Consider the following 13,129-nt stretch of genomic DNA (forward strand, 5'->3'; position numbering starts at 1 on the left):
GCCTCTGCTTCCCCTCTTCCTGTGCTCCATGCCCAGCCACCGGGACGGGGCCCGTTTAATTGATTCAATTTGTCCAACAGTAAAAACACTCTGCAGATGTCAGCCTCCCAGCACCCCACCCTCAGGGAGGCAGCAGACACCTGCCAAGGCCCTGGGGCTGGGAGTCCTTCCAGGGGCCACTACAGCCGGACCGCGGGGCAGGCCCCGGCTCCCACGCTGCTTGCTGGGAGCTGCAGCCAAAGAGACATCTATGGCTGAGGGACCGCCCTGCGGTGGCACAGAGGTATTCCAAATTCTGATCAGATCAGTCTGTCTGTCCCAAGGAACCATGGTCTGTCTGGACTTCCAGTTCCAGGCAGGTAAGTCCTGTTCTGGTAGAGATGCTATTCCTGAGCCGTTGTTAGAATTTCATCTTCTCCATTAACTAGGGCTTCCGGGCTTTCCAGGTCAATGGGGTAGGAAGGGGGGACCGAGGATCCCCTGGGGCCTGGCTGGCCCCCCTTCCTAGGGCCCCAGCCATGGCTTGGTGGTCTCCTTGGTGGCCACCTGGTGGAGGGAAAGGAGTTGAGCCTCTGAGTTCACAGCTGGTCGGGGACCTCAGGTCCCTGTGTAGAGATTAGGAGCCCTGGGTCCACAGCCTGGGCAGTCCTGCAGCCTGTCCGCCTGCGGGGTATGTGTGAGTGGCCACTGCCACACTGGCAAATGCTTTGGGGCAGTTTCTAGGGGGAAGGTGGTGAGCCAGGAGGCCGACTCAGACCCGAACCCCTGAGCCCCTCGCCCAGCCCAGAGCCCCTCTCTCCCTGTGTGGGCCCCTGGCCCCAAGAGCCACTACTCTCCACCCCAGAAGGAAGAGCCGGGATGATTTAGGGAGAGTTTGCGCCGCTGCCCCTCCCCCGCCCAGCCCCAGCGGGACGGGCGCCCGGAATACGGTCTCGGGGACAAGTCAGCCGAATGCGGACACCCCGCGCCCGCCGCGGCGCGCCCCCGCCTGCACCCTTCTCTCGTTCGCTTTTACGTGTACCCGGAGCACAGGCTCGGTTCTGGCGCGCTCCTCTGCGCAGCTCCGAGGACACCGGAGGGGGCGAGGGGACGGGGACCGCGCGACGGAGACCGAGCGGGCCGGGGCAAGGTCAGGCCCCGCACAGGCCGCGTGTCAGGCGGAAGGTCTTTCTCTCGCGTGTGAACAAGCCGGGGGCGGGGGCAAGGCCGGGCCCCCCGCGCGGCCATTTTGGAGGGGCGTCGGGCGGCAGCCTGCGGCCCCCACCACATCCCCGGCGGCCCGGGCCCGGCTCCGGGTGGGGGTCCCGGGAGGCGGGGAGCGGGAGGTGGGGCACGCGGCGCCGAGGAAGAAAGAACAAAAGGGAGCCCCGCCCCCTCCCCCGGCCGGCCCGCGGCGGCCAATCGGCGCGGCCGCCTCTGAAGGTGACCTCTGATTGGCCGGACGGTGACCAATCCGGAGTCGGAGCCCCGGGCCCGTGCGGCCCCACGTGGGGCGACGCGCGCGGCGGTTCGCGGGCCGCGGCGGGTGGGCGGGGCGTGGGGATCGGAGCCGCGCCTTGGGGACCGGACGGCGACCGCGCCCGCGCTTCGCCCCGGGGACCCCCGCCCCAGGGCTCCCCGCGCCGCCCCAGCCGTCGCCGAGACCCCGAGCGCCGTGTGCGCTCGAAGCGCTGTGCCGCCTTCCGGCCGGTCTGCGGTGCGGGGCCGGGTGGTGGCTGCCCTCGCCGCGCGCGCGGGGCTGCAGTGACCGCCTCGAGGCCACCAGCCTGTTCGGGGCAGGCGGCTGCCGCGCCGCGGGCCTCCCTTCCCCGGGGCCGGGCGCCCGGCTTCGGCCCCCCCGGCCCCCCCCGCCGCCCCCCAGGCCACTGCGCTCCGGGGCCGGGAGCGGAGGAGAGGGTCTCGGGGCTGGGTCGCGCGGACGGGGGGAGACGTGGCCCGCTGCAGGCGGCGGGGGGGCCGGGGCGGCGGGGGGGCCGGGGCGGCCGCTTCACCGACGGAGTCAGCTCCCGGTGCGGCCCGCGGCAACGGCCCAGCGGGCGAGAGGGCTGGCCTCCCCGCGGCTTCCATTAACCGCTCCGGGCTCCTCGGAAGGGGAAGCGGACCGTGTTCTCTGATGAGGCACTGACGTGGCCTTCGTGCCTCTGGCACCCTCGGACGGTCCCGGGCCGAGCGCGGAGTCAGTGGAAGTCAGTGAATTAAAGGGCGGATGGTGCAGTGCCCGGGCCGGCAACAAAGGGGAGCTGTCACCACTGCAGACTGAAGGGCCGCGGTAGTCCGGGAGGGGCCCAGCCAGCAGGAGCTGTGACCTTGGGGAGAGGGACACAGCGACCCGGCAGGGAGCAGAATGGGTACACAGACTGACCCGGCTTTCCCCGCCGGCTTTCTTGTCTTCAGGCTCCTCTTTGGCCAAGCTGACACTGTGGCTCCGGGACAGGCTCCGGGACAGGCACGGTACCAGGCAGGGCAGCTGGGGCAGTGAGGTGTGCTCTGACCGTTCTGAGGCAGGAACTGACTCATCCTAGAAATGTCGCTATTTTGTTTTATGGCAGTGCCATACGATGCAAGTGAAACCTGTGAGCATCCTGTGCAGAGATGGCCCCACACCCCGTATCTACACTACATCATAACTCCACGCCCCACATCCCCGCTCCACCCCCACCGGCAGCCCAGGGCTCAGCAGAACCTTCTCTCCCACAGAACCATTTGGAGCCTTTCCTGCCAGGACAGCCTGCCAATGAGGAGTGCACAGCACGGCAGCGGAGGAACCGTGCTCCTGCTGGTGCACGTGAGCAATGAAGTTAGGTGCCTCCTCCCCCAGGAAGCCTTCCTGGATATTCCATTTTCATTAAACTGTTGCCACGGGGGACTATAAATCTGGTGGTAGGGACTTGCCTTGTTCACTGTCCCCTCTTCATGGTTCCTGGGTCTGCTGGGCGCCCAGTACACACTAGGGCATACGGTCCATGCCAACACAGGCCTGCCCTCAAAGCAGGGCATATTCACCCAGAGAAAGGGGGCCTTCCTCTGCCCAGCCGGGGCTCAGCCCCAGGGGACCCCAAGGGGAAAAGAGTGTGTTCCAGTCGGGAAGTTCAGGGTCCAACAGCACAGCCACACATGAGTTCAGGATAAGGCAGCCTGAGCCGAGGACCTGGAGAGGTTCGGGAGGGAGGGACTCGGAACAGAATGGAGACAAGGGAAGGAGCTGGCACATGCGATGGCTTTGAAAGCAGGGAGGAGGTGGGGCGGGGGAGGGGGGGAAGCAAGGGGCAGGAGGGAAATCAAATCGTGTGGCATCTGGGGAGTCTGATCTTGAATGCACACTGACGGAGAGCCCTGCCCGCTCAGCGTAAGCCACAGGCGGCAGCCCACCACTGCTTCTGTCTGTTCTTTTGCACGGCTGTGTTGTGTTTCACTGTATGGGGCGGCATGGTTTATTCTCTCCGGCTCCCGGCTCCCTCCGGGTTAGGAGCAGTGCCGCTCTGAGCATTCCAAAGCCTGTCTTCTGGGCGTGTGCCTGGGGGTGGGGGGCCAGGGAGGCAAGTGTTTGGTTTGGTCCGGATGCGACCGGTCCTCCAAGGGCAGTGCTGACCACCATTTCCACCGGCAGTGTGGGTGGGTTCCGGTGGCCCTGGACCTGTGCCAGCCCTTGGGATTATCCGTCCCTCACTCTGCCCTTTGGGGGTGAGGGGAACACACGCCACCTCTTGATCTTCCAAATGCCTCCATGACTAAGAGGCGAGGGGTATCATCCCCATTTATAGGACAGAAACTCTGGCCACAACTGCCAGTGAGCACTGGAGCTGCTTCTGGAATTCCAGTCTCAATTCTCCCAGAAAATGACATGCGGCTGGTGTGGCTAGCTGGCCAGCCCGGGGCACGGAGCTCCGGTGAGAGGTCAGGGCTGGTGCAGAACAAAGCGAGCTGGGGAGGGGATTCTGGGCTTTGGGGGAGGGGCGGGGGGAGGGCCGTGGGGTCGGTAGGGTCAGTGCCCGCCTGGTGGGGCTTTGCTGGGTGCACGTTTGTGCGCAGACCCCGAGCTGGGTGCAGGGACGTGAGGGTGCACACAGAGGCGGGGGCCCTGCTCACAGGTTAATGGCAGTCCGGGGCAGCGGGCAATCCAGGAAATCCACAATAAATACATAATTACAGGCTGCAGTGAGTGCTCCGTGCTGCGAAAGGCCTGCCCCGGCCTGACGTTGGGACTGAGAGTGAGCTGGCCTCGGAGACGTCAGTGTCCCGGGGACTCTGGAGGGAAGTGTCCCAGCAGCACGGGGATGTGGGGCCCGGAGGAGGCACAGAGGTGGAGGGGGAGCCCTCTGAGCCCGCGGGGGCCACATTAAATCCCAAGCTCCGGATCTGTCCCCGCAGGAACTCCAAAATACAGTGACTTAAGTGAGGGGGACATTCCTTTCTCTTTCACGGAAAGCCTCCAGGAAAGCTTGGGGGTGCTTCGGGGTCGGCGGGAACCCGCGCTCGTCATGCCCTGTTGCTCTGTTATCCCCGAGTGCAGCTTCCTGCCCCTGGTGCCCCTCGGCTGCTCAGCTGTCACGTGCACAGGACAAGCAGCTGGAGGGGAGGGCGGAGGAGGAGCACAGCCTTGACACGGAAGGACATGGCGTCACTGTTCACCCTTGCTGGCTAGACCGTGGCCCTAGGACAGCATCTAGCTGCAAGGGAAGCTGGGGAATGTGACCTTGACCCTGGCCAGGCAGGAGCCCAGCTACACGCTGGGGAAAGGGGAAAACAGATGCAGTCTCTGTCCCTCCCAATAACCAGAAACCAGGGGATGCTGTTGGGGCCAGAAATGACCAGTGGATGGGCTCCCCCTCGTTCTCTGCACACAACGGGCCGCTCAGGGCTCAACAGCAGCGGCCACAGGGTCACAGGGCATGCCGGAGCCGCTGCTGATGCCCCGTCCCGCTGGCATCTTCTCGTTTTCAGAGATGAGGAACTAGGTCTCAGAAGAGCAAGGGCCCATGGTTGACAGGCCAAGAGAAGCAAGCCCACTGAGAACTTTCCAGAACTACTGTCCATCTGCAGGGAGCTCCCTTACCCAGGATGCTCCCACTCTCCTAGTCCCTTCTTGACCGGCGCTGTCCCTGCCCCCTCTTTAAGCAGGACATGGGAGTGGCATTAGACCCCTTCCCATCTTCCCAGAGCACAGGAGGCAAGTCAGTGATGGGTGGCCAGGCCCTGAATGACCAGTGTGCCCTCAGCGCTGGGCAGGAGCACAGGCAGAGGAGATGACCTGGGAGCTGTGGAACGGGCCAGCGACACGACAGGGCACACACTGCCCCCTGCTCCCCTCCCCAGCTGCTAACCGGCTGCACAGCACCGAGCAGGGTCTGCCCAGTCCGGTTGGGTGGCTGCTGCCGGGCATGTTCGAGCTTCCAGCATTCTCTGGACGTCTCGGCCTTGCAGTACTTCTGCAGGAGCTTGGGGTGCTCCCCAGAAATTCACCACCCTTTCTACCCCATCAGGCCTCCGCTGGCCCCACCAGCCACCAGAGTGTGCTTGCTGGACCAGAGCTTGGGGGGAGAGGGTGTGCACTGGCACGAGGGGTGACTGTGGGCCTCTGGCTGCTCAGAAAGGGATGGCAGGCCGGGAATCCGCCCCTCAGGGCTGGTGCACCCAAGCCCCTCCAGTTACAATTGAGGGACTCTGAATGCCAAGTTTCTCAGCGGAAGTTGCTACCAGAGCCGCCAGGGGCAACAGCCCCGCCCTCTGGGTCTCCGAGGCGATCAGAGATGCTGGGTTTCTCTTGTTGCTGGCTTGGCTTCTCTGTGCATACTGGCTGGGCCACGCGTCCCAGCTTGGCTATCCAGTAGAAACACGGGTTTTTCACGGCATGTCCAGGAAAGGGCTTCCTCCCTGGGCCAGGGGTCAGCGCACTGTGGCCGTCCAGGCCTGGGTCCCGAGCTCAGCGCTGTGCGGGGGGCGGTTGGTGGCTCTACGGAACCGTGCGGGTTGGTGAAGGCAATTCTGACAGGAAGCAGGGGCATCTGCCGTGGGAAGAAGTGGCCAGGAGGCCCCACTCTGGCCCCGTGGAAGTCACACATTCTTCCCCCACTCACACCACGACTCCAGGGGCCCTGCCTGGCACAGTGCCACTGTCTGAGGGTCAACAAAAACGTCCTTCCCAACAGAGGTTGACCTCGGGCGGGGGAGGCGACCGGGACCACAGTCCCCTGGGGTGTGCGCACTCCCTGAGTTCTGGTAAGATCCTGCCCAGTGTCTGGAGCCTCAAGTAGACGCTAGAACTACCCACCACCCGCATGTCTGCGACCCGTGCCACAGCGGGAGGAAGGAAGAGGAAAGGAGGGGAGAATAAAATGTGTCCAGCCCCGGGCAAGTCCAGACGATGCCCTTTCCTCTCCCGTGGGGTCGCAGCTACGGCTAGGGTCCGTGACCCCTCTGCTGCTGACCTTCCACACTGCCCTTGCCTCTAGCCGGTGCTGCGGATGGGTGGGCTCCGCCCCGAGGGGCTCACCCAACCTTTATTGCTGAGGGAGTCAGAGCCCTGTGCCTTGTGCCCTCCTGGGATTGCGAAGGTCCCCCCTTAACACATCGGCATGCGGCGGAGGAACGTTCCTGAGGTCCCCGGTCCCACCCATGTCTTCCTGCCAACTGCAGTCCAGGCTGGTCACCCCAAACCCTCCTTCCCCATTCACTCCGTGTGGCCCCAGCTCCCATTTCCTGGGCTGGCCGTGTCCCACTCTGGAGAATGCACTCCAGAGCAGCCCGGCTCTGAGTCAGGATGGAAAGCAGAGCCCAAGCTCGCTGGTACAATGCAGGAAACGTTGCCTGCTCCTCCAGCTCCTGGACATGTCTGGGGCCAAGGGAGAAACAGCCCTTACATGGGCCTGTGGGCTGCACCCCTTCAGCCCGAGCTGCAGGGGCTGGGGTGGGTGTGGCACAGGGACGATCATAGTCCTTTGCTCGGAAAGGAGTTCCTCCGTGGCAGGGGCTGGGCGGGGTTTCCTGGGCAGGTGTAGGGGTTCACGAGGCCCATCAGGACGTGTCATGGCGGAAGGGCCCAATGTCACCGACTTGCCGCTGCAGAGCGGCTGGGTCCCCTGAGGTGTGGTGTCACCGTCGGGATTTGAGGTCTATTGTCGCTGACACTTGGGTATTTGTCGGGGGATCCAGGTGGAGAGGTTCATGGCGGGGTCCTTGTGCACATCTTCCTGCCTGCTGTGCTCTCAGCGTGAGCTCAGGAAGCAAGCCTGAGGCTCCCGGGGGGAGGGGAGCTGACAGGCCGCCCTGGGGTGGGTCACATGCTTACTGGACCGTGCAGGACCGTCCTGCAATGGGCCTCTGATGGCACTCACATGGGCAGGCAGATGCCCAGCCTCTGGGCACCGTCCATGACGTCTGTCCACTCTCCTTCTCCAGCCTCCCTGAGTCGAGTCATTTGCTCCTAAGTCCCTCATGGCTGTTGAGATGGCCGGGCTCTGCCCAGGACTCTGTGTACATCCTGGCCTTGGACATCCAGGCCTCTGCTCAGCAGTCTGTGCCCTGCCCCCCACCAGGGCCGGAAGGATTGTCCTGCAAGGCAAGGCTGTGACGGCACCGCGGTCCGCTTGCGGCGGGGCTGGCACATCTGCACGCCCACACTGCTTCTCCCTTGGTCAGCAGATCACCAGGCTTCACAGAGGCCATGAATTTGTGGCAGGAGTGGCCTCCTGTGCCTTGGGGCCTGCTTGGCCTCCTCTATGTGCACCCTTCTGCTCCGTGCTGGACACCTGCTGGGTGCGTCCGCTGCGGCCGGGGGGCTCGGCAGCACCCAGTTTGACAAACAGCTGGGTTTCGAGGTCAACGCACTGACCCCCAGTGGCAAAGCCACACAGGACGTTACAGAGAGCGGGCGCCTGGCTGGCTCCGCCGGTAGCACTTCCCGACACCCGATCTGGAGTCGTGAGTTTGAGCTCCCGGCTCGGGAGCAGACGGAGGGGCGCAGTGAGTAACCTTTAGCATAAGTATATCCCTAACACCGCCTGGACGGTTCTGACGCTACAATTCCTCGTTGTCGATCTGGAAGTCGAATTCGGCTGGCGGTCCTGAGCTTTATCTGGCGACCCCCACGGCTCGGGTGTGCGGTCCTGCCTGAGGACAGCACGAAGCCGGGCATCCAAGCTTCACTGGCGGTCACCTGGGGGAGCCGAAGGCCGCGCGGCTCCCCTTGGCTGGGGGGGTGATCGCCCGAGAACCCCGGGGCAGGCCCTGATTGGCTCAGCTTGGGTCACGTGCTCACCACTAAAACCAATCACCTCCCCAGAGGAAGCGAGAGGCCTGCGATTGGCCCAGCCGGGGTCATGTGACCGGAGGGCGGCAGGGCGCGTGGCTCGGCGCGTGCAGGGCGGCGTGGCCGGCGGCAGTGCTGGGCGCCAGCCCGCAGGGGCGCGTCTTCCGCGGCCGGAGGGTCTCGGCCCGGATGGCCTCGGGTGTCCGCGGGGCCGGCGCGGCGTCGCTCCCCTCGGCGCCCGGAAGCCAGGGCCTGCGGGGCTCGTGTGTCCCTCCCGCGGCGCCTGCAGCCCGGGGCCGGTGGGCGCCGGCGACCTCGCCCAGGACGGCTGCGTCCCCGCCCGGCCCGCTGGCGGCCGCCCCGGCTCTGCGTCCGTGCGGGGGCGCACGCGGGACGGAGGCTCGCAGCCGGTCCGCGGGCGCGCAGGCCGACGGGGCGGGCGACCGTGGCTCGCAGCAGACCGCGTGCGAGGCCCGAGCCGGCCCGGCCTGCGGGGGGTTGGGGCGCCGGCCCCGCCGCCGTCCGGAGCGCTTCCCGGCGGAGCCCGATCCCAGCGCCCGCGGCCGGGCGGGGCGGGAGCAGCTTTGCCCCGGCGTCGGGGTCAGCCGGCGCAGGTCAGCGACCCGGCCTGGAGGCGGTTTTCTGGGCCCCGTTGTCTGAGGAGACGCGGGGACGGCGGCGCCTGACTCTGCCGCTTGCCCGGGAAGCGGGAGCTTGAATCCACCTCCGCGCGTTAAACCCGCGGAAGGAGGCCGGGCAGGTGCCCCTGGAAGGACTTGCTGCCGCGGCTGGGCTTCCCGGGAGAGGGGCGAGCGCTCCCTTCCTTGGGCTCCTCGGCCGGGCTGCTCGGCCTGCCGCCGCCCGCGCTCGTGAGGGGCCCTGTCCGGCTGGGCCTTCCTGAGATGCTCGGCCCTGCGCCCCCGTGCCTGGCAGGGAGCCCGGCACGCAGTAGGTCTTCAGCACGTACTTACGGAGGTGACAGACGGACCGACGGATGGCCCGGATGCGAACAGGTGGTGTTCGTGCCGGGAGCACATCACATCTGCAAGGGCGAGAAACCCTTGCCTGAGGGCGGATCGGCGGCTTCCACGGAGTTGGCCCTATATGGGAGGCGCGGGCAGCCTCTGCAGCCCCGGCTGTCCGCTGCGGCTACCGTGCCTCCGTCCGGGAAAACGGGACTGCTGAAGGTTTTCTCTGAATCGTAGGCAGGGGCCCGGGACGCCCAGCGTGCTGGGTCAGTCCCGGGCCTTTCTCCCTATGCACAGGTGGTCTGCCTTGGGAGCCCTGCAGAATCCGACAGGAAATGCCTCTAGGAAGGGACACCCGGGTTGGGGCAGCAGGTGACAGCACTTGAAATTCAGTCTATTCTAGGCCAGAGAAGGGGGGTGGCATCAGGGGAATGTGGGGCCCAAGAAAACAATTTTCCAAGTTCGCAGCTCATTTTGAGCCCCCCACCCCCACCCGGGGCTCCAGGCCGCCCTCGTCAGCTCTCATCCAAGGCAGTGAGGGCCAGGATGTTGGGTGTTCTTCAGGGATGGCTGCAGCCTCCCGCTTCGGTTGGGAGGGCCTCTCCCCACCCTTCAGGGGGTGAACCGAGTCGAGAGGTGTGTGAGCTTCGGGGCTGCTGTAGGTGCTGGGAAGCTTGGGCCTCCAACTCCATCCACTCAGGACCGCACCAAACACAGAGGGGGTGTGCGCAGGCCACCCTGCCCCTTCCTGCCTGAACAGTGCCCCTGCGGGACTCCCAAGCAGGAGGGCTTGGGATGGGACGGCTGTTGAGACTGCAGAACAGTGGGCCAGGGCCAACCGGTGCAGAGGGCCTGCCCCTCCCCACAACCCAGTTACAGCCCCCATGGGTCCTCCGTCCTGCGGCCTCTGGCTGTCCTGGCCAGACTGGAGGTAAGGAGGCCCAAGGATGGGGTCCCAGGGCTGTCTGTAGGGCCCACAGTCACCCTATCCATCCGAATCCCCCCCGGGGGGGGGGGTCTGTCCCTACTGGATCCGATAGAGATGCTCTCCCCCCGGGGGCCCAGACCACTCTTGGGGTCCTGTGCCCACCTGGACATAGGAACAGTGCGTCAGAGCTCCTGACAGGGCACGTCCCCGGAGTCGGGGCCCACAGACAGGAGAGCCAGTGCGGGGAGGAGGAGCGTTCACACCTCCCACCCCAGCTTCTCCCCAGAACTCCCCTCCCTGGAGGCATCTCTGCTCACCTGGCCTGGAAGCCTGGGCCTTGCCCTCGGTTCTCTTCTCCGGGTCCTGTTGGTCTCGGAGCGTTTGCCCCAGCAGCCCCCATGCTCCTTCAGGGCTGGCCAGGGAGCGGCACGGGGCCCACGGCCTCCCAGGCTGGTGTGGGGAGGGGGAGGCATATCCCACGGCTGCAGACCCCTCCAGGCCTCATCCTTCACACAGGGGCGGCAGGTGCGTGCACACCTGACACTTAGGAGGTTCTGTGAACATTTGTCAGAGAAGGGGTTGTAGCCCCGCACAGGCCCCCCAGGGAAGTCCCTGCCAGTCCCTGGACTGAGCCGCTGGAGCAGCTGTGAGGACCTGGGTAGAGTTGTGGGGGCACCTCCCTGGGCCCTGAGGGATCCCCGGCTGGGGGGTACCGGGGCCCCTGAACCGGGCGGGGGTAGAATCTGGCTCCAGTGAGTCCATCCTGGGGCCGGGCATGTGTCCCCACACTCTGAGTCCTGTCACTGTCACTGCTGGCCAGAGGATGAGAAGACAGTACGCTTGGAAGGGGTAGCCCAGGGCTGGCTGGGCCCCTCCGTCCCACCTGGGGCGGTGACGTGGGGCCCAGAGAAAGGGCCCGGTGTGCATGCGTGTGCCCCCAGAAGCCCCTTCTGCCGCCTCTCGTCAGCTTCGCCTTCATCTTGTCCCGTTCCCGGGGGCGGCAAGAGCCGGTGGTGGACTCAGGCCTGGGCTGCCACCCACCCGCCGCCTGAAGAGCCGGGCTGCCACCCACCCGCCGCCTCGCCCTGCCTGCCTCCCTTGTCCTCTTTGGGGGCCTGTGTCACTAGGGCCTCTTGGTGCCCCCGCCCGTGGTACTCAGGCCCGAGGTGGGCCCTGAGAGGGTTCCTTTAGTGCCCTCCCGGCCGGTCTGCCCCGAGCCGCCCTGCTTCCGTCACCGTCCTGGGTTTGAGCTGGCGGTGGGAAGAAGCGCAGGAGGCCTGGCCTTTAGAGGAGAAGCAGCGCAGGGCGGGGGGCGGGGGGCTGGCTTTCACTAGGACCCCTAGGGGGTGGGGCGGGGGGGGGGGGTGGCAAGGAGGCAGTATGGAGGTCGGGACCCCTGGGGTCCTGGCAGGAAGCAAGGAAGCCTTTCAGGGTCACTCCTGGGTGCCGGCTCTGTGCTCTGCCTTAGCTGGCAGCCGGGGCCGCAGAGGCAGGTCTCGCCTCTCTGCTGCAGACACAGGAGGCCGTGGCCTTTGGCTGGCCGAGTGCCCAGATGCCCCTTCGCAGGCCGGGGCACGGAGCTGACCTCTCACCTGTCCGTGGCCCGGGTCTGGGGCCGGCTCCCACCCACCCCAGGCTGGGGCAGAAACAATTAGAGGCCCTCGTCCCGCGATTGGCTTGCGGTGATAAAAAGGAATGGCGATAGCCAGGTTGTCATTTCTACCTGATCAAACGCCCCTTGTATCGATCTCCGTGCCCAGTGCCACCATTTATCTTGCTTTGCGTTTCACATAATGGCTCGTTTGTCTTGATCCAAGTGCAGTCCTGTGTATTTAACCCTTGGGGCTCCACTGTCCACCCCCTTCCCTCGCCTGGGGCCCTGTTCTGGGGGGTGGGAGGTTCTAGAAGGCAGGGGCCATTCTGAGTGAAGGTGGCAAGCAGGAGCGGGCAGGGAGGCACCTGGAGGGGAAGGGGAAGGAGCAGGTGCAGCTGCTGGGGGCTCGCCCAATCCCGCTTCGGTCCCCCCTTGCTGTGTCCCTGTGGTCATCAGCCTCTGCCCCACGTGCCCCACATGCCCATGTCCCTGCGCCCATCACCACGCCCCCCAACACCCCCACACTCCACGTACTCTGGCCCCCACCCAGGCCCTTAGAGCCACTCTTTGGGCACCAGCCCCTTCCCCAGGGGCTGGCTGGGCCCCTCTCAGCCTGGCCCAGCGGGGGTGGTCTCAGCGGGCATGTGGGCCCTCCGCCTAGAGCCTGTCGTCTGGCAGACAGCACAGCCACCGCCATCGGGCCTGTCACACTCCATCTCCAGCATCGGGCCCCTGTGCCTCCTGGCCGCCAGCCGTGTTCCTCACCGCCTTTCTGCCTGCATCGCCTCCTCCGGGAAGCCCTCATGAGCTGTTGCTCACGGTGTCCTTGAAGTCGCCGTCCGTCTGGCTGCAGCGGGGAGCCCAGGCCGGCAGCTAGCAGGCCTGGCTCAGCCCGAGCCTCCTGGCAGAATTCCACTGGGGACGCCGTCTTGGCGGCAGGACTGTTGTGACGTCCTTTCCTGTCTGCCTCTCAGGGTGCCCAGCACCTCGAAGGCTGTGGCTGGCGCCAGTATCGGTGGAACGGAGGCTTCAAACCCGTGACGAGCCAGGGGAGCTCTCCCACTCGGCTGCCGGGCGGCCACTGTTGCCCTTTCTGGGCATCGGCACCCATCCCGCTCTGGCCCCACCCTGCTCTCTCGCTCCAGAACGTCCACTGTGACCGCCAGTGCCCACCGTGCCGTGTCTTGGTGTGGGCACGGGGCGGCGCAGTTGCAAATCCCGGCTCGTGGCCCCTAGAAGCCCGAGGCAGTGGCTCCAGGCCTTCATCCCCATCCTGGCCCTGGGTGCCCTGGATTCTGCCCCTGCCCACAAGTAAACGTGTGAAACCACTGAGGCTGGGTTTCTCGAGCCTCTGGCCTGGCCCCCGTCCCTCCTCTCCAGCCCAGGGAGGGCTC

The 13,129-nt window shown here is 66.0% G+C and overlaps 1 long non-coding RNA gene across 1 annotated transcript; it reads right to left on the bottom strand.

Annotated features, from left to right (window-relative positions):
• Positions 1-38: 38 nt before the first annotated feature.
• On the bottom strand, positions 39-1,333 carry LOC131816442 (uncharacterized). Its single transcript, XR_009348065.1, has 2 exons — positions 1,022-1,333; positions 39-546 (listed from the first exon to the last, which is right to left on the bottom strand). It is a non-coding gene; the product is annotated as an uncharacterized LOC131816442 (long non-coding RNA).
• Between the last annotated feature and the right edge of the window lie 11,796 nt (positions 1,334-13,129).

The sequence above is a fragment of the Mustela lutreola genome, chromosome 15 (assembly GCF_030435805.1).
Source record: "Mustela lutreola isolate mMusLut2 chromosome 15, mMusLut2.pri, whole genome shotgun sequence".
Classification (NCBI taxonomy): domain Eukaryota; kingdom Metazoa; phylum Chordata; class Mammalia; order Carnivora; family Mustelidae; genus Mustela; species Mustela lutreola.